Here is a 19,190-nt window from a genome sequence, read left to right as displayed (position 1 = left end):
TCGGCAATTTTCTATTGTGGAGTGTGGGATTATAAGAAAGTAGCTCACTATTCAAGAGGAAGGTGGTCCATAAAAGGAAGAAAACTTCTCGGCAATTGGCCCGGAATAGAGATCTGATTCTTAAAAAAAAAAGAAAAAAAGAAAGAAGAGAAGTATATAGCAAGAGCAAGCCTCGGTTTCTTGGAGGAGGGAGAGCCAATATCACTCTGTTTGGTTCAACCAACAGAAAAAAAAGAAAAAGAAAGAGCACGAAAAAAAGAAGAAGAGAGGATCAGCTCTGGTTTTCGGCATCTCCCCACTCAGCCATCTACCTCTCTCACCTTTTTTTTTTTTTGCCCCTACCCTCTCTCTCTCGATTGTTTTCTCTCCCTCGATTCTCTCTCTGGGACCTCATTATCCTTCACCTACTCTCATCTCCCTCTGCAACCTTCCCTCTGTTAAAAGAAGAAAAAAGAAAGGAGAGAGTGGCTCTGTTTTTGGCCGCTCAACAGCAGCTCCCCATCTGTTTCTTCAAGGTTTATGCTCTCCCCATTAATTTCACGTTTTTCCCCTCCAACCTCTGTTTCTCACTCACAGTCTCTCCATTATATCCCTCACTCACCTCCCGTCCCCTCAATAACAGCATCTTTTCTATAAAAAAAAAAACTAAAAAAAAAAAACGTGAAGAAAAAAAAAAACAGAGTATTGCATACTCTGTTTTTTTCCTTTGTACTCTCTCTCTCTCTCTCTCTCTCTCTCTCTCTCTCTCTCTCTCCCTCTCCCTCTCTCACTATATCCACCACCCTCTGTTTCGGCCCTTCTTTCACTCACCCTCTGTCTTATTTTTTTTTCTCTTGGTTCCCTCTCAATTTCTGCTTATCTCCCTCATCCTCCTTTTCTGTTATTCCCTCTCACTCTTTCTCTCTATTAACCATCTCTCAATCCCTCCCTTTTGTTTCTCTCTGTATCTGTCTTTCTCCCTATATTTCTTTCTATCTTATTCTCTCTCTCGGCCTCTCTCTCACTCTCTCTTGGTATCTCTCTCTCACTCTCTCTTGGCCTCTCTCTCTGCCTCTCTTTCAACCACTCTCTTACTTTGTCAATCCCTCCATATCTCTCACACTTCTTCTCTTCACAGTGGTTTTTTTTTTTTTCAAGAAAGAAAAAAAGAAGAAGGAAGCGGAGGGATCGAGCGGCGACGGGATTTTCGGATTTTTCGGCTCTCGGATTCGGCGAGGATCTCCATCACAGGTAGGCGCACAATTCTCAGATTTTTCCAGGATTATTTGGCATTGTTTATGTATTTTTGCATGGTTTTTAATATTTAATTGAATTTAATTCAATATTATATGTGTGTGCTAAAAATCATGATCTACATAAGTATTTCAATTCCGATTCGTCCCGAAATTTAATACAATGATCTATTTAATTAGAGTAAAATAACCATCGGATTGGATCGGACATTGAATCAAAGGGTTTCAAAAATTTGAGTGAAGAGTGAAATTTTATTTAAAATAATGGCTGAGAAATTACAAAATTCGAAAAAATAGCTATCTCAGGATGATCTATTTTTTGGAATTTTAAATTTTTCTTATGTTCATCATATCAGAACAAGGTTAAAGGACATTTTCCGGAGTCGTAATTTTCTCGAAAATCGTGTTTTAAAAATAGAAAACTCTTCAAAAACATCTTTTTGACGAAGAAAAATAAAATATATACTAAATAAATTCTAAAATTAATGAAATTTCGTGTGAAAATAATATGTTACTGATATATTCTACCATGCATTTTTAAGAATTTTTGGAATTGGTTTGGTATATTATTTGATGCTTTCTTTGAAAATTATTAGATTTGGTGAGATTTTTTACTGACATCAGTTCACAGTTACAATTCTCAACATTTTTACAATAGTCTTATATTTCATATTTCTTGCTTCTGTAAAATTTTCAATTGATTTGGATCTTTTTTCCTAAGGGTTGTAGTGTAAATTCATAATCTGGTCTGAAAATTAACAAATCCGAAATTGATAGTAAATACTCTCTATAATTCATGAAAATCTGACAACATGCTATGTTTACTTATATCTTACTACTATAGAAATTTAAATGAATTTAGATTTCTATTTCTAGTAGTTTCCGTGTTATTTTTGCAATCTGGTCTCATTATTGTTAAATCAAAATTAAATATGAGCTTAATATAAAAATCTGTAAAACTCTTTCAATAAGCTACATCCCATCATATCTTATTGTTGTAGAATTTTCAATTCATTTCTAATTCGTTTGCAATAATTTCACTTCTAAAATCACTCATATGGTTTAAAATTGATAAAATCCATTGAAAATTTGAAATTAATTAAAAATCATCATAAAGTTTATAAAGAACCTTGAATTTTTGTCACATATTAATTCCTTAATCAATTGAAACAGAAATCTTAGGATCCTTAGATTTTCCACGTAAAATGGCCAGTGCATCCATAATCGCATCCCAATTGCAACCGATCTTTGACAATTTGGATATTTAAGCTATAGCATGTTATTGGCTCCGAGGTTACTGTCCACGGAAATCCTGAGATATGCCAGGCAATAAGATGCTATAACCTAAGTATTAAATTGCACAAGGAAAGAGCGCATGATTTCCTTCCTTGGATGCCATTCTAGGCCGAAATTGGTGAACCCTAGAACCTTTGGTATTCCTTAAATGTCCAGAAACCAAAAATCCTTGAAATCTGAAATTCATAAACTTTAAGAACTTAAATCGATTTATCTTGTGTCTTTCTGAACCATTTGGATTATGGTTTCCGTCATAAGAACCATTAGAGCCGAATTTAGGAACACTTAAGTCAGGTCGTGTCCTAGGTTTTAGGGAGTCTTAGGTTTTAGGGAGTCTTAGGTTTTAGGGAGTCCTAGAGTTAGGAGTCCAGCCTCATCACGAACGTTTGCTATGGATAGCAACCGTGCCATAGGTCTAGTTACACTAGTCACCCAATCTTTCCCTAGGACAAGCCTAGTAAATTAGGATGTAGGCTAACGTGCATTAGTCTAAGGGACAACTTGCATTTAGATAAGAATCATATAGCATCTTAGATGAAATCCTAGGATAATAAAATCCCAAACTTGAATTAAATAACTTCTCTTAAAACTGTTGAAACAGTCAATCCCGTCTAGGTCGGTGTCTTAGTTGAGTTAGGCATAAGTAGCTTAGCTTAGGTGCACCGAACTACGTCGACTCTGATTCCAGTGAGGCTTGGGTACGTAGGCAGCTTGGATGCTTGATGGCATACCAACCGCGAGTCGGCTCCACAACAAATTGTGGGGTTTTGTATATTAATTTTCTTGTAAATTCTTAATTAAATCACTTAGGATTTTCCATGAAATTAGAATTTAAGGAGAACTTTCACTTAGATTGAATCCAGACAAATTAATAAATCAAGATACACATTTAGGATTCACATTGAAATTAGATCATAGGATGCGTGTCACATAGTTAGCACATTAACAATGAGTTGAATGAGCCATTTAAAATAAATTTAAAAGAGTTAACTTTTGGAATTGAAGACCGATTATCGGGCAGGAATGGTGCATGTGGTGGATAACTCCCCATACCTTCCATTCTTGTAACCAGGTAACGAGTCTAGATTTCTGGTTAATTATGGGTCCTAGATCCCACATCTAGGTGGCGACTCTGTCAGTCTCTTTTGTGTAGAATTCGGATTGCCTTAGTGATCCCAAGTTCACATAAAAGATGAATTAAAATCAATAATAAAAATGCACACGCCAATCACGTGGGTACGAGAGACCAAGAGAGAGCGTGGCTGCTCGTGCCCCACCCCTCTCGCGGGATCGGGTCCCACACTAAGACTTCCAAGGTAATATCTTTCACAGACGATGATTTACCTCCTGAAGGGAGCGACCACGCCCGTTCACTCAAAATTACTGTAATCTGCAACAAGAAAAGGGTACCCGAAGTACTAGTCGACAATGGGTCCGCTCTGAATATTTGTCCACTGAGTACCACTGCGACTTTGGGCTTTGGGCCTGGAGATTTTACTCCCTCAGAGCAGGGTATATTAGCATACGATGGCACCCGGTGAGATGTCATCGGAACCCTGACCACTAAAATCCAGATAGGAGGAGAAGATTTTGACATAGAATTTCAAGTATTGGATATTAAAGCGTCTTTCTTGATATTATTGGGTCGACCTTGGCTGCATAAGGTCGGAGTTATCCCTTCTACCCTTCATCAAAAGCTGAAGTTTGTTCATAACAACAGGGTAGTGACTGTAAAGGGTGACCCAGATTTAGAAATTGGACAGATTTCGCAGGAGCTCGTAGTTGGGAGGAAGCCGATGTCAGTTTGACAGGTTTTTCACTGGAGGTGTCGGTCATATCCATGAAAGAAGCCATGGGCGAAGAAGTTTTCTTCTTGACTAGCACCAACTCGAATGTAGTCAGGATGATCCGTAAACAGGGTTATATTCCAGGCGCAGGGCTGGGCAAATATCATCAATGCCCTACTGAGTGGCCTGTGTTCAGAACTTTCAATGGTCTCTTTGGCCTAGGATATGAGCCGACCGAGCAGGAGGTCAAAGAAATGAAAAGATACATGCTGAAATGGGTCGAGTGTCGCCGCCGGGGATTAGAATTGCCTATGGGGCCAATCAGTCTGATCAGAAATGGCGTTTTCAGAAAAGAGGGGGCAGATTTTCCATTTTGCGGGTTTGCTGAGCCATGGACCGATGATGTGACAGGGCAGAGGTTTCCAGGCTTCAAAATTTTCTTTAACCTTGAGTTATCAGAAGCGCCAATGAGTGCGCGGATTACTGAGGAAGCACCAGAAATTGATTGGGCCGATGTTTTAGAGCCGGGCTGTCTGAATGGCATGTTTCAGATTGAATATCCAGTGGCAGCACTGGTTGGCAGTGAGACCGAAGCATCAGAGGTGGCAGTGATAGGCAGAGATGCATTCATTCTGAACCCCGCAGAGTTAATCACCCCAGCCGAGGGACCCTTGACCAACTGGACCTCCCAGGTTTTACCTCGAGTAGTCTTTCAGTATAGTCCCGTTTCCTCAAAAGAGTCAGTAGTCTCTAAGTATACGTCTACTTCCCAGTCTGATATTGAGTTTGTTTATCTTAACGATTCTTTTGATGCAGGTACCGTAGAAGTTGGATCTGGTTCTGGAGTCGGTGACGAGTCTCTTTCTAATAAGGTTGAGTCCAAGAATACTTTAGATGATGAGTTTATTTCTTCAACTGCACATATGCCAGAGTTGGCTGAGTTCAATGTCGAGTTGTCTGTTAAGTCTGTGAATACATCGTTAGAGTCCAATACTATGCCTGTTGTGGGCTATTCCATTCTTGATGTAACCAATTCTATGAATGAAATGAAAGACTCTTTTACATACATTCCTGTTTCTGTTTCTCCTGTTTCCATTTCAAGTACTGAATCTGCTCTTAAAACTGATGATATTAATAATGATAATTAAGATTCCCCCTCTGATGAGGATGCCGACGAAACTCCCCTTGAAATCAAACATATGATTCAACAAGAGGAGAGTCGCCGAGCAAGACCGCTTGAAGAGGAAATTGAAACCGTAAATATTGGTGACGAAACCTTAATTCGGGAAATACGAATTGGCAAAACTTTATCTCCCGAAGAGCGTGAGGAATTAATCACTTTACTTAAGGAGTTCAAGGAGGTTTTTGCTTGGTCTTATGATGACATGCCGGGATTGAGCGAAGACATTGTCCAGCATCGATTGCCTCTAATCCCTGGCGCAAAGCCAAAGAAGTAGAAACTCCGAAAACTTAAAACAGAATGGGAGTTAAAAGTTCATGATGAAGTTAAAAAGCTATTGGAAGTAAAATTCATTCAAGTTGTTGAATATCCAGAATGGCTAGCGAATATAGTGCGGTGCCCAAAAAGGACGGAAAAGTCAGGATGTGTGTGGACTTTAGGGACCTCAACAAGGCGAGTCCGAAGGACGATTTCCCGCTTCCGAACATTGATCTTCTGGTGGACAATACAGCTGGTCATGCTCTGTTGTCTTTTATGGATGGATTCTCGGGATACAATCAGATTAAGATGGCGCCGGAAGATATGATCAAGACAGCGTTTACTACTCAGTGGGGGACTTACTGTTACAGAGTAATGCCTTTTGGGTTGAAGAATGCAGGTGCTACTTATCAGAGAGCTGCGACTGCTCTTCTTCATGATATGATCCACAAAGAAGTCAAAGTCTATGTAGATGATATGATCGTCAAGGGAAAGACTCGACCGGAGCATACTGTCGCTTTAAGAAAATTCTTTGAAATAATCAGAAAGTATCAGCTTCGTCTGAACCCTAGCAAGTGTGTATTCGGGGTTACTTCAAGAAAGCTACTGGGATTCATGGTGAGCGAGAGGGGAATTGAAGTAGATCCTCAGAAAATCAAAGCGATTCAGGAGATGGAACCGCCGAGGACCGGAAAGCAGATTCGAGGTTTTCTCGGAAAAGTTCAGTATTTGAGACGGTTTATATCTCATCTGACTATGACCTGTGAGCCTATTTTCAAGCTTCTGAAGAAGAATTTGTCGTAGAAATGGACCGAAGAATGCCAGTTAGCTTTTGAAAAGATTAAGTAGTGTTTGTCCTTACCTCCTGTTTTATCCCCAGTCATCCTGGGTCAGCCATTATTGTTGTATTTGTCCATCACGGATACGGCAATGGGTTGTATGCTTGCTCAGCAAGATTCAGGGTCTAAGAAGGAGAGGCCTGTATACTACATCAGCAAGAAGATGCTAGAATACGAGGTGAAGTATACAATCTTGGAGAAGACCTGTCTAGCATTAGTTTGGGCAACTCAGAGGCTCAGACATTATTTGTTATCAAGCAAGGTACTTCTGCTTTCACGGATGGATCCGTTGAAGTATTTGTTTGAGAAGCCTGCTCTTACTGGAAGAACCGCAAGGTGGCTGTTATTGTTATCTGAGTTCGACATTACTTATGTCACTCAAAAGTCTGTTAAAGGGCGGGTCATCGCAGAACATCTAGCTGATTCCCCTGTGGAAGAGAACGCATTCCTGAAGGCTGAATTTCCTGATGAAGAGATTATGGATGTTGAAGAAGATACTCCAAATACCAGTGGACAATGTATTTTGATGGTGCAGTCAATAACCAGGGTCAAGGAATAGGAGCAGTACTCGTATCCCCTCAGAAGGAGTATATCCTATATCTATCAAGTTGCAGTTTGAGTGCACCAACAACATGACAGAGTATGAAGCTTGTATTGCCGGACTGGAGGCAGCTTTAGCTTTGCAGATTCAAGACATTGATGTGTTTGGAGATTCCATCTTGATCATTTGCCAGACTAATGGAAAATGGAAGACTCGGGAAGATAGATTGATCCCGTATAATGCATATCTAGAATCTTTGGTCAAGAAGTTCAGGAGTATTACATTTACTCACTTGTACAGAACAAAGAATCATTTTGCTGATGCTTTGGCTACACTGGCTTCTATGTTAGACATTTCAGCAACAATGGAGGTCCGCCGCTTACAGTGCGATTGCAATGGGAGCCAGCGCATGTGAACGTTATCGAAATAGCAGCCATGTGTCCAGATGGAAAGCCCTGGTATACAGACATCAGGAATCTCATATCTGGTGAAGGACATCCGCCTGAGGCTTCTAGGAAAGAGCGCAGAACCCTTCAGAGATTAGCTGCCAATTTTGTCATTTGTGGTGGACCGTTATATCGCAGATCTTTTGATGGGATCCAGCTTCTGTGTGTTGATGAAGACAAAGCAGCTGAGCTTATCGAACATACTCATGAAGGTGTTTGTGGACCTCATATGAACGGGAAGATGTTATCTAGAAAGATCCTTAGACTTGGATTCTATTGGCCTACAATGGAAGCAGATTGTTTTGCCTTTGTAAAGAAGTGCCATAAATGTCAAGTTTACGCAAATCTTATTCATGTACTTCCTTCAGAGTTACATTCTCTCACTTCGCCGTGGCCGTTTTCAGTGTGGGGGATAAATATCATTGGGAAAGTATTTTCGAAGTCATCCAGCGGACATGAGTACATTTTGGTTGCCATCGACTACTTTACGAAGTGGATTGAAGCTGCTTCTTATGCTTCTTTGACTTCTACCTCTGTTGCGAAGTTTATCCGTACAAACATTATTTGCAGATATGGAGTACCTCATGAGTTAATCTCAGATAATGGTTCTCACTTCAAGAAGGAAGTAGCGCACTTGTGTGAAGAGTTTAAAATAAAGCATCACAAGTCGTCTCCTTATAGGCCGTAGACGAATGGAGCCGTTGAAGCAGCAAATAAGGTAATCATCAGCAAGATGGCAGAAACTTACAAAGACTGGTCAAACAAGCTTCCTTACGCTTTGTGGGCTTACAGGACGACGATCAGATCTTCTACAGGTGTCGCTCCGTATTCTTTAGTGTATGGAATGGAAGCAGTTTTGCCTGTTGAACTCAGAATCCCATCTCTAAGAGTGATGATAGAGGCAAGCTTGCCAGAATCTGAATGGGCGAAGGCCAGACATCAGGAATTGCAGATGATAGATGAGAAGAGGCTACGAGCTCTGTATCATATCCAAGGGTATCAAAGGCAGATTGAAAGGGCGTTCAATAAGAAGGTTCGTGTTCGAGATTTGAAACCAGGGCATCTTGTCTTGAAATCTTATAGGGCACCGGTATTTGATCCGAGAGGGAAGTTTCGTCCAAATTGGTTTGGTCCTTATATTGTCGATGAAGTCCCGCCGGGAAAAGCCGTAAGACTCCTCGATGAAAATGGAGAAAAATTAACAGAACCTACAAACCTGGATCAGTTAAAGAAATATTACACCTAAAACACTGGAAGGCCATCTTTGGACGACTTGAGCTTTTTAAGCCAGTAGCCCAGATTTCAAAAATGAAAACCCTTTTTGCTAAACTCCTTTGAGCCAAAAGCAAAACCTCTTTGTCAAACTTAAACCAGGGGCATCTTTTATGTCTTTCGTCATAAAAGATATTAACCTCGAACTACGCAGGACCTGATTCCCAATTTTTTTTTGGGATACGTAGGCAGTCTGGATGGTCCAGATTCGGTCTAATTGCTCAAAAATTACCAAATGTTAACCTGTTTGAACCCAAGCCTACCTAAAAGTCCTTCTGGTATTATTGACCCAGGTTTGTAGAGAAATAAAAAAAAAAGAGAAAAGAAAAATGATGGAGTCTTGGACCCGCTAGACTGAAAACCCGCAAGGGTGGTCTAGGCAAAAGTTAAGGTCATTCACCCGCTAAGTTGAAAACCCGACGAAAGGGCGGCTTAGGCAAAAATCAGGGTGCTGAGCCTGCTGGATGGAAAAGCTGCAAGGGCAGACAGGCAATTCAGTATGGCAGTGATTTCACAAAGGACAAAGCTTTTGAAAGCCGATTGTGCTTCCGTTTTTGGCATTACTTCAGAGTCTGAGTAAGCGCCAGCATAATTTCTTTCGATACTTCTTCAAGTTAAAGTGGTTAAAACTAAGTAATCCAAAGGAGGTAATAACCATGACTGAAATACCGAAAAGAGGAATGAAACACTTTTAGATACGGTATTCGAAAGATCCTAAGAGTGGTAGACTGTTACCACCTTAAACATTTATCAAATTAAGAAGCAGATTCAGTCCCTTTTAGAGTCTATGTTGTACATTTGTCAAAGCTTTCGTCTGTCATTTGTCAAAGTCTCGTTTATCGTGTGTCAAAAATCTTTCATTGTTAGGTCAGAGTCAGGTCTTTAAGGTCAAGTTTAGCCTTTACTTCTTTTGAGGCTGGGGTGATAAACTTTAAAAGCAAGAAGTTGCATTTCCTGCGGACAGAGCCGAACAGAACAGAGTTCGGAAGGGATAATTTTCAAGTTTATTCGGAATGTTATCACGAAGTGCAGAAGGAAGAATGCTTTGAGCAGAACCCATTTTCTTATATTTGTAAAAGCTTTGTAACCTCAAGCATTTCTTTGAAATGAAAGCCTATAGTTGAACCCTTGCGTTTAGCTCTCTTATGAATCTTGTAATGGAAATAAAATCATACTAGGGGCATCTTTTATGACTTGGTTTCCCAAGTCATAAAAGACGTCAAACAAAAATCTCAGATTGAGATGGGTATTCTTATCAAATAAAGATAAGAGAAGCTTGAACACCCCCTTTTGAGCTAAGCTCCTTGATCAGTTTTTTAGAAAAAAAATCCAATCCTCATTGAAATTTGGAATTCAGTTTTGCAATTTTCAAAATATAGGCAGAGTTTTTTTGGTTTACTTGTTTAAAGGGGCCAACGCCCGCAAGATTTCATCAAATTTCTTTGAGTTGTACCTTTGGTAAAGGTCATGTTTTCCTAACCGCTTCTGGCTATGCTATGTTTTAACTTTTTTTCCTCCTCTCTGACCTCTATGAGGTTATGTTAGGAGTGATCTGGCCGTCATTTCCAGAATAAAAACTCGAGATATCATCACCCCATCCGGTATTGAAAGTTTGAGTCTCCTCAAACATTCTTTACCTGTTTTGTAATCCGGTATCGAAAGTTTGAGTCTTCTCAAACATTCTTTACCCGTTTTGAAATCCGGTATTGAAAATTTGAGTCTTCTCAAATATTCTCTACCCGTCTTGTATTCCGGTATTGAAAGTTTGAGTCTTCTCAAACATTCTTTACCCGTTTTGAAATCCGGTATTGAAAATTTGAGTCTTCTCAAACATTCTCTACCCGTTTTGTAATCCGGTATTGAAAGTTAGAGTCTTCTCAAATATTCTTTACCCGTTTTGAATGATCTGGCTCTCGATTCCAGGATAAAAACTCGATGTATCATCATCCTATTCGGTATTGAAAGTTTGAGTCTTTTCAAACATTCTCTACTTGTCTTGTAATCCGGTATCGAAAGTTTGAGTCTTCTCAAATATTCTTTACCCGTTTTGAATGATCTGGCTCTCGATTCCAGGATAAAAACTCGATATATCATCACCTATTCGGTATTGAAAGTTTGAGTCTTCTCAAACATTCTCTACTTGTCTTGTAATCAGCTATCGAAAGTTTGAGTCTTCTCAAATATTCTTTACCCGTTTTGAATGATGTGGCTCTCGATTCCAGGATAAAAACTCGATGTATCATCATTCTATCCGGTATTGATAGTTTGAGTCTTCTCAAACATTCTCTACTTGTCTTGTAATCCGGTATCGAAAGTTTGAGTCTTTTCAAACATTCTTTACCCGTTTTGAATGATCTGGCTCTCGATTCCAGGATAAAAACTCGATGTATCATTATCCTATTCGGTATTGAAAGTTTGAGTCTTCTCAAATATTCTCTACTTGTCTTGTAATCCGTATCGAAAGTTTGAGTCTTCTCAAACATTCTTTACCCGTTTTGAATGATCTGGCTCTCGATTCGAGGATAAAAACTCGATGTATCATCATTCTATCCGGTATTGATAGTTAGAGTCTTCTCAAACATTCTCTACCCGTCTTGTATTCCAGTATTGACAGCTTGAGTTTTCTTAAATACTTCTTTACTCGTTTTGGTAATTTCATAATCCGGTTTTGAGTTTTCTCAAATACTTCTTTACCCGTTTTGGTAATTTCATAATCCGGTTTTGAGTTTTCTCAAATACTTCGTTACCCGTTTTGGTAATTTCATAATCTGGTTTTGAGTCGTCTCAAGTATTCTTTACCCGTTTTAGCACCCGATAATTAGCCAAGTGATTCTTGGTTTAAATTGTCAATCAAAATCTTCATTCTTCAAGGCAAGCACCGAGTTAAGAGTCTGTGAGAGGTTATCTCCCTTTTGTGTTCAGTCTTTGAGTCTCGTAGTGTTATTCTGTTGTTTTACCCTTGTGAATATCATTTTAGAGTCAAAACCCAAAAACTTATTTTCCTTTGTTTTTAGGCCGGCTAAAATGTATTGTCTGTTCAGCTTTGGCATTCGTCTGACAAGCACACTCTGCCAAAGAGGGGCATTTGTAGACACCCCATTTTAACCGTGCCCTGCACCTCCATGTTTTGTGTTTAACTTTTTCAAATCAGTGTGTATGGACCCCAAATTACTCCCTAGGCTAGCTTAGGGTCCCACCAAGGTCCCTGTAAAATTTCGTCACGATCCGAGCCCGTTTGCCTAGCGAAGAAGCTAAGACGATGTCGTGGTGCAAGTTCAAAAGGGTGGTGATTTAGCCAGAAAAGGGGTTGCGCTGGAACTTGAAAAGCGAGTTCAAATTTGCTGTGGTGGGCTGTCCAGGGAGATATAGGGGTATACGGATTAGTGTGTAACGTAATTAGGGGGTGTATTATCCTGAACCAGGGTAATTTCGTAATTTGCGAAGATGCTTTTCTTCCCCTCCAAGTCACCATTAAGCCCTAAGCTAGGTTAGTAAGATGGTTAGGACTAGGATTAGTTAGAGGGAATCTTAGGAAGCTTCCTAGTTGGTTACACTTCCTTTGATCCCAACCCTTGAACAAAAAGGTAATTTGGAGGGTTGGGATCAAAAGGGAGAAGATATTTTGCCAAAATTTTTCTCCCCTATGTTTTCTACTTGGCCCCCCCTCTGCTAATGTGATAGTTGTTATGAGTACATTAGGGTGGGCTGTCCATGGAAAAGGAGGGGGGCATAATTTTTTATGGTCTTATAAGAGACCATCGAATTAGGGCAGAAAGGGAGGGGATTTTCTGTTTTTTTTTCTCTCGTTCAAAGCAGAGAAGAGAGAAGAGAGAAAGAGAGAGAGGAAGAAGAAGAAAAGGGAGGAATCCGGCCACCCTTGCCGGAATCCTACCACCTCAATACCCATTTCCCCTAATATCCAAACCCACCGGCCAGCCACCACCACCCTCTCAAACCCACCTCCAAAATCCGACCCAAACCCTCTGAAACCCATCTCATCTTCTTCGTTTCCCTCACCCACCGGCCAGCCACCACCACCCTCTCAAACCCACCTCCAAAATCTGACCCAAACCCTCTGAAACCCATTTTCTAAAAAAAAAAAAAAACAGAGAGGAAGAGAGCTCCGGCCATCTCCTCCGGCCCCACCATCTTCTCCCCTCCGGCTCCATCTCAGCCGCACCATCTTCTACCTCAATCCCTCCACCACCTCTTGCCTCTACCGACCCTAGCACCATCATCTTCTCACCGCAACTTCGTCTTCTCCGGTGGCTCCTACCGGATTCTGACCAACCTCCATCCACCATCCGGCCAAGCCACCACATCCACCTCCAAACCCCAACCGCCACATCCACCACCCAGCTCTCCTATTGCCGACACTTCCATCTCCCCCTTTTCTAGAAAACCCTCTTCCATTCCCCATCCCCATTGATTCCGGCAAGCTTGCCGGAATCCGATTACCACCACCACATTCAGAGCTCCGATCAGCCACTACCACCTCCACTTCTTCTTCTTCTTCTATTTTTACCACCGAACCCCATTTAACCCAAATCCCAAACCCATCTCACCACCGTTCCACATCCATCCCCATTGATTCCGGCCATCTCGCCGAAATCCGACCAAAACCTAACAAACCCGACCCCACTCCAACAGCAACCCTCTCCTCACTATCAAAACCCCATTCTCCCTCCATGGCCACATCTCCCTAGCAGCCACCACCGATTACCTCTTCTATTTTACCCCTTTCCCTCTGCCAAACCCATCTCATCCACTCCTAAAACCCATCCCCTGTTTTATTGAAAACCCCCATCTCTATCACTTCATCGCTATCTCTCCCACCTCCATTTACCGGCCAAATCTTTTGGAAAACCTATCGGGATCCGGCCAACCCCATCTTCAATTTTCTCCACCATTTCTTCACAGCCATTTTCTTCTTCTTTATCTCCACCATTCTCAGCCATTTCCTGTTGCATTTAAAACCCCATTTCCACCATTATCCTCGCAGCTCATCTTCACCTTCTCTAATGCCCACTGCTTTACCGCCATTAGAAACCCCAATTCATCAAAGATAAGAGATTAGAAGCATCGAATCCAAGTTGCTGGTTCATGTGGAGTTGCCAATGGGATAGCAAAAGAAGAGGAGCTAGTTTGAGAAATATTTTCAAAGGTCATATTCCTTACCAAATTTGCAGAAAGGTTAGTATCTTTAATTGTGATTTATTTTCGTTTAGAACTGCTGATTAAGTCAAAGAATTTCATTTGCCTGATGTATTTGCTTTGAGGAAGTTATCTCGGCTATGATCTGTTTGCCTCAAGTATTTCTGATACAGAGCTAAATTATGAGTTCCAGTTGTCTTGTTTTTAGCTTAAAAGTGAAGTCTATTTTTACTTTGGTCTGTTTGTTTTGATCCCATTGGGTAATAACCTTCATGATCTATATTCTTCAGAGTAATCGGGTAATGGTCTCGCGAATTTTTGTTTTTATTTTATGAGTTGAGACAATAAGGCAGTGTAAGGAACTTGTTCTAGTTTTATGTCTTGGTTGCCCATACAGGTTACTAAGTATTGATAGTTTTTTTTTACAATTTAGTCAAGAGAGATGGTGTCTGGAGAGTGCCTTAAAGTTTGAGTTCGAATACATTTAATGATTATGGTTATTTTGACGTTCAAGTAAAGCATGAGAATGACTAATTCTTGTATGAAGGGGCATGATGAAAATGATGTGTATAATGATAGAATGCCTAATTATGTTTCAGTTATCTTGCCTCCCTTACTTGTCTTAGGAAGAGTTCCTGTCGTTTGATTCTCTAATTTCACTTGGGTTCTCCTTTTAAATCCCCATCAGCATCTTTCATAGGTTTGTAAGAGTTTAGTGCTTAATTCCTTTTTGCTTTACGCTTAATAATATGTGGATTTTAGTTCTTGAGAATTTCACTTAAAACTTGGTTATTAGGATCTCATTTCAAAATTGAAGCGCATGTGTCAACTCTTAGCCTCACCTCTTTTGTAAGGTCATGATAATGCCCTTAGCAGTTCTTCATTTTGTTGAGCGGGGCATGATAGTGCTCTCTTCCTCTTGTTTTTCATTGTCTCATTAAGGCACCCTCCCCTTGAAGCAAGCCTTCTCATTTAGAGCCTACCCTTAGGGAATATATCTTAGTTTTGTTGAGAGTTAGCCCATAGGAGGCATGCCTTGCCTCATTTATGGAACCTTCTCTAAGTTGCACCCTAGCTTGTACCCCCTACTAGTCGGAGATCAACTTGGTATGTTAGTTGCCTTGGCCTTTATCATTGCAAGGGCGATGAAGGCGCTAGCGCAAGCCCATCCTTAGGGGACTTGCTCAGTCCAAGTAGCATACCCCTCCTTTGTGTATAGGATACTCGCCCAGTCTCATCAGATGTTTGCGTCATTTGTGTCTCGGATACAAGCCTTGTCTCATATAGAGAGTTTCCCCTTTAGGAGGCTTACCTAGCCTCATGTGAGAGTGACCTCCTCCTTTAGAGCGAGTCTTTGACTTGGCAGTGTTATTAGAGAGTCTCTGACTCATTTGTACTCCCTCCTTAGTGTTATTAGTCCGGAGTTTCTCCTTTAGAGTTGTTATTACTCCGCTTTGATTAGAGACTAACTCAGTCTTATTAGAGCTTTCCCTGCTTGGGGTCTTAAATTGTTTTCTCTCTTCTTGGGGCGCTAACTTTCTTGTTGTGGATTGTCTCTTTGAGACGCTAGTTGCTTATTTGGGGTTTCCCCTTTAGATTTAGGGTTTTGCCCTAGTTTGTGATGTTACTTGCGTGTTCCCTTTAAGATTGAAAATATTTAAAGATTTAGAGCATTGGAAAAGCTTTAAAATCCAAAAACATTAGAAATTTGAAACTCAAAAACATTTGAAAACTTAAAAAAAAAATATCAAAAACATTTAAAAAATATTAAAACCCTTAAATCATTTAGAGAAGTTAAGTTTTCGTGTGCCTAGTTAGGAAGTTCGTTTTGAACTACGTTGGCTTGATCCTCTTCCACGAGGTACGTAGTGCAGCTTGGGATTTATATCCCAAGTCCAGCCAAACTTTATAAATAGACTTTGTAAATCTTTAAAAAATTATTCAAACAACTTGTTTTTCGAAAAATCTTCCTCTACAGTTAGGACTTTGTCCTAGAAGGAGAGTTTTAGAGTTAGGGGTTTGTCTTTGGCTTTAGTCTTTGATTTGTTTTGTGCTTGTTTGTGTTTGTGTTAGAGTTAGGGGTTTGTTGCGCCTCCGTCCGGTCAGTTGGCGATCCACATCGCCGACTGATGACTAGAATATGATGCGTTAGTCAACCCTTTATTTTTCTTAGGAAATACAGCCTAGTTACACATAGGTTGTAGGAACCACCTGCATTAGCTTAGGGCTAACCTGCATTTAGTTAGGGCATATAGGGTGTCTTAAAATCTACAATTCACTGGAATTTAAATAATCGTTCAAGAAGCTTTAATAATTAGTCCGGTCTTTTAGATCGAGTCTAAGATAGAGGTCTAGGTATCTTGGGCATCATAGTTTAGAATAGGTGTGAAGAATTACGTTGCCTTGATTCTCGTGGAGGCGGGGATACGTAGGCTTCTTTGAATGAATCACAGACCATCCGAGGACTCGGGCTATATCATTTAGAGTCTTAGGATTTGTTGTGTTGTTATATTATATATTTCGTTATGTTTTCTTACTTTCTTGTACTGATCCTATACCTTTAGATATAGCTTGCATGTGTATGTCCACCAGAACTTAGACACCAGTTAGGCATGTCACTCACAATCTAGTTGTCATTAGGCGACACATCTTTTATCTTACTATTGTGTGCTTATTATTTGATCCCCTGGTCATGCATGATTAGGTAGACATTTTTCGGGGGATATTTCTTCCCATTTCACATGATTTTACCCGAAATTCTTTGGAGTTAATGAAAATGGCATAAGAGACCAAGTGTTCCCACTCGGGCGAATTGGGTGCGCTCTTCGGACCTTCTCCATTCGTCACCAGGCACGTACCTTCTGTATCTCTGGTTATCTGTTGCAAGCAGAGCATTTGTTTTGGTTCCATGGCGCATCCATGGATGGCGACTCTGAGTTATTTTTAAATATATCTTGGTTTCGAGCCCTGGCTCCGGATCAGGATGTATCTCTTTCTTTTTATATCGCCACTCATGCTATGCTGTGAGGGTGGCAACCATTTCAAGAGTTTCTTGGCAGAGCTCTCCTTCACGTTGTGGATGATCCAGAGGGTGTTAGGGACTCGTTCTCACACCGTCCTCGGATCGGGGTCCACAGGGAGATTTGAACTGCCTTCAATTTCCACACAGAATCTAGCGTAACTTAGCCTTGTTGCATATGCGGTTTGCGCGTCCATGTACAATGGTTTACCCAACTTGCTTGCAATCTTGCTAATCCCATGCTATGTCCATTTTAAGTGGAGCTCAGGAAGTCTAACCCAAACTGGAATGGAAGACAGGGATAGCCTCTCAAGGCAAATATCAGGAGTCCACCTTCGGAGAACAAGAGGACGCCCACCATAAGTTATGTTACTCTTAAGAATCATGTCACAATCCTCAGCAACATTGAACTTGAAGAGAAGAAATCCTCCATGGATCCCAGAGGTCTTAAAAGACCCTATGATTTTCCACACTCTCTTGAGATGCTGCTTTAAAGTTATGAAGTATGGATTTTTCCCTAAAAAGTAACCAATCAAGGAATTTTCCCACCTCTTTTCAACTTTTGTGATAACTTCATCTTCGAAATCGACCTCTGTTTCTCCTGAATCAGAGTCTTCATAAGTATCCAGTTTTGAGGACTGACTTGGAGTTGCCTGGCAAAGAGGGAGCTCCATGGGGTATTTCCAGTGAGTTGATGGTGGTTCTGACTCAAATCCACAATAGGGTTGAGGGAGAGAAGCAAACTCGACTCCACAACAGAGTTGAGGGGAAGGGAACGATCACCCAGAACTTCAGGAGTTCTCCCATGGCTCCAGCTGCAAATCGTTCAATTTTAATGGAAAGTGGAAGAAATATCTTTTTTTTCGTTTCAATGTCTTCCTTGGATTCCCTATTAAAAATATTAGCAGATATTAAAGACTGGTCACTCTCTGGGGCCGTCAATGGGCAGCATGTATTCAATGACACATTCATGTATTCAATGACACATTAAATGTGTTGTTTGTGTTTAATGCGCAGTCAGCATTTAAAGTACCTTCTCTTGGTGGATCTATCAATGGGAGAGTGTAGGTACCTGGAAGGAGGGAACATTTAAATTTTGAAATTTGGCCTAATGTTTTTCCACATATATTTTTATTTGGAAATTTGACACAGAGGGACAAATAAATCACATAATATCACAGGGGGCAAGTGTTTGTTGAAAATTACAGAAGGGGGTCAAACCCCAGATAAAGAGGGCAGGCATGACGAAAATGCCCCTCTGCCATATAAACAGAAGCAGACAAATGATTTGACTTGAAAATCTGTTTTTCCCTCTTCCCTCTTCCCTCTTCTCTCTTCGTTCTTCCCTGTTTTGTTTCCTCCTCTCCTCCGGCGACGTCATTTTCCCCGGCGATCTCGACGGTGAGCGCGAACGTGTAGCATATACACGGTTAGGGTTCAGAAAATGTGAGTTATTTCCTCTCTCTCCCTCTCCTAATTGCCATGCCATGTTTTTTTTTTTCTTGACCTATGTAACCATGAACTTTTTGATGGGTAATATTTGATTTGTAACCATTTTTCTGCTATTTTGTGCTTGGATTTGTGATAGGATTTCAATGGTTGAAATATAGATTTTTTGAACTGTGATGGGTGTCGGATTGAATGGATTCCCTTCCCTCATACTCTTTGGTCTCTCCAAAATCTCTTCCCTCATAGTCTTTGGTCTCGCCACAATCTCTTCTTTATCTAAATGATCAAACACCGATTTCGCACTCGCCGAATTCTTCATCTTCTCCAGCAACTTCACCGGCCGTCAGATGTGTGTCCGACACACTCCTCCCAAAATGCAGGTCGGCCTCCTCTACTAGGGTTTCCGAATTTTCTAGGGTTTGGTGGGTAGAAGGGTGTTCGAGGAATGTGGTAATGGGGGTGATTTCTTCAGTTTTTTTACGGTAGAGATTGAAGGATTTCAACCTTTTTAAGATAGAACCCGCAGGTGTGAGTTGGGGTTAGTTCTCTGGGTTTTGTTGTTTTTTGGATGAGAAAGCTATTATGGTTCCAACTACTATGTTGATTAGGATGAAGAGAACTGTGGGGGTGAAAAAATTGTACATGGAGAACCAGATTGAAGGAAAGTTTTTTTCGAGCATTTTTTCTGGGTTTTGTTTTTTCTGATGAGAGATTGTG

Source organism: Tasmannia lanceolata, unplaced genomic scaffold, assembly GCF_043159265.1.
Source record: "Tasmannia lanceolata isolate RefF3 unplaced genomic scaffold, GAP_Taslan_0.1 ptg000019l, whole genome shotgun sequence".
NCBI lineage: Eukaryota > Viridiplantae > Streptophyta > Magnoliopsida > Canellales > Winteraceae > Tasmannia > Tasmannia lanceolata.
Note: the sequence above shows the minus strand (reverse complement) of the source record.